Source organism: Electrona antarctica (assembly GCF_951216825.1).
Source record: "Electrona antarctica genome assembly, contig: scaffold_301, whole genome shotgun sequence".
NCBI lineage: Eukaryota > Metazoa > Chordata > Actinopteri > Myctophiformes > Myctophidae > Electrona > Electrona antarctica.
In genome coordinates, this window is record NW_027637161.1 from 40,411 (window position 1) to 43,104 (window position 2,694).

The following is a 2,694-nucleotide window of genomic DNA, read 5'->3' on the forward strand; positions in this document are numbered from 1 at the left end:
CTGTTCTGACTGAATGGTGCAGTCGGTTTTCGCGAAACGCTGTAATCTGGTAGAGGGCCATGCCAAACGGTGAATATGCGAAGCCCAAGACGATTGGCCAAATGGTGGCGCTATAGCGCTCAATTTAAAATGCTAACTTTGAACGTGCATAGCTCATGAACCGTTTGACCGTTGGCAATGACACTTTGATACCCATATGCGTCTCCTCGTGCTGAACAACTTTCGTGTTCTGACTTTTGACCTCTGACCTTTAGATCACCCGCCATTTTGAATTATATGATCAGTACTTTATTTTATTCTCCTTCTGCCAAAAATAGCTGTTCTGACTGAACCGTGCAGTCGGTTTGCGCAAAACTTGTCAACATGATAGAGGACCATGCCAAACGGTGACTATGTGAAGCCCATCATGATTGGCCAAATGGTGGCGCTATAGCACTCAATTGATGCAAAACTTGCAAAACTTGCAAACTTTGAACGTGCATATCTCATGAACCGTTTGACCGTTGGCAATGACACTTTGATACACATATGTGTCTCCTCATGCCGAACGACTTCCGAGTTCTGACTTTTGACCTCTGACCTTTAGATCACCCGCCATTTTGAATTATTTGAAAAACAGTTCAAATGTAACTCCTCCCAGAATCTTTGCTCAAAATGCACGAAAACTTCTACACGTGAACTTTGGACCTATACGGACAAATAATCGTAGCACATTTTTGTTAAGTGAAAAAATGAAGTTTTTATGAGCCAATGAAAATTGCTGTTTTGTGAAAATTATTCTTCTGCCTCTAATACACACACATGCTTATGTCACTTTACTATGCGAATCCCATCATGATTGGCCAAATGGTGGCGCTATAACACTCAATTGATGCAAAACTTGCAAACTTGCAAACTTTGAACGTGCATATCTCATGAACCGTTTGACCGTTGGCAATGACACTTTGATACACATATGTGTCTCCTCATGCCGAACAACTTTCGTGTTCTGACTTTTGACCTCTGACCTTTAGATCACCCGCCATTTTGAATTATATGAAAAACAGTTAAAATGTAACGTCTCCCAGAATCTTTGCTCAAAATGCACGAAAACTTCTACACGTGAACTTTGGACATATACGGACAAATAATCGTAGCACATTTTTTCTAAGTGAAAAAATGAAGTTTTTATGAGCCAATGAAAATTGCGCGCGCACGCACACACACACACACACACACACTAAAGTTTATACTGAATGATGTTACTGTTTAGAATGAGTCAACTGACTGTGTCTGCATAGCTCAGTTGGTAGAGCTCTCGCCGTTGGACCACAAGGTTGTGTGTTCAAATCCCGGTAAAGACAACTCAGTGTATCCATTGTGTGCTGCAAGATTTGTGATGACTCAACTATATAAATATTGAAGTAGATTACATTTGACCCATCAGGCACTAGGACATGGCATCACAATAATAGAGATACTAGTAACTGAAATAGTGTAATAAGTGTAATAAGTGTAATAGTGTAATTGTGTAATATTGAAATAGTGTAATAAGTCTAATTTTGTAATAGTGTAATAAGTGTGTTTAGTGTAATAGTGTAATAGTGTAATAGTGTAATAGTAGTGTAATAGTAGTGTAATAGTGTAATAGTGTAATAAGTGTAATAGTGTAATATTGAAATAGTGTATTGAGTCAAATGTTGTAATAGTGTAATAAGTGTATTTAGTGTATTAGTGTAATAGTAGTGTAATAGTATAATAGGTGTAATAAGTGTAATAGTGTAATAGTAGTGTAATAGTTTAATAAGTGCAATGTGTAATACCGTACTGTACTGTACCACACTGTGCTGTACCGTACTGTACCATATGGTACTGTACTGTACTGTACTGTACTGTACTGTACTGTACTGTACTGTACTGTACTGTACTGTACCGGGACATGTTATGAGCATGTAGATCTGCTAATTTCTAAAAGTTTGAGTACTGCTGAACTAACACTGAATGATTTTCCTGTTAACAATGGAGTAACTGATTGTCTCCGTGTAGCCTATAGTCAGTAGAGCTCTTGCCCTTGGACCGCAAGGTTGTTGTTTCAAACCCGGGTACAGACAACTCAGCTCGTCAGTCTCATTTTTGCATATTGTTCTTATTGCGCATTGTTCTTCTTCCATCTTGGTCCCGCTTTATCGCTGCTTGCAGCTATATTTAGGGACCAAGAAGTCACGCAGTGACTTTGGTCACTACTTGTTTTTGTGTTTATTTTTCTTCTTCTTCTTCTTCTTCTTCTTCTCCTTCCGCCAAAAATAGCTGTTCTGACTGAATGGTGCAGTCGGTTTTCGCGAAACGCGGTAATCTGGTAGAGGGCCATGCCAAACGGTGAATATGCGACGCCCAAGACCATTGGCCAAATGGTGGCGCTATAGTGCTCAATTTAAAATGCTAACTTTGAACGTGCATAGCTCATGAACCGTTTGACCGTTGGCAATGACACTTTGATACCCATATGCGTCTCCTCGTGCTGAACAACTTTCGTGTTCTGACTTTTGACCTCTGACCTTTAGATCACCCGCCATTTTGAATTATATGATCAGTACTTTATTTTATTCTCCTTCTGCCAAAAATAGCTGTTCTGACTGAACCGTGCAGTCGGTTTGCGCAAAACTTGTCAACATGATAGAGGACCATGCCAAACGGTGACTATGTGAAGCCCATCAT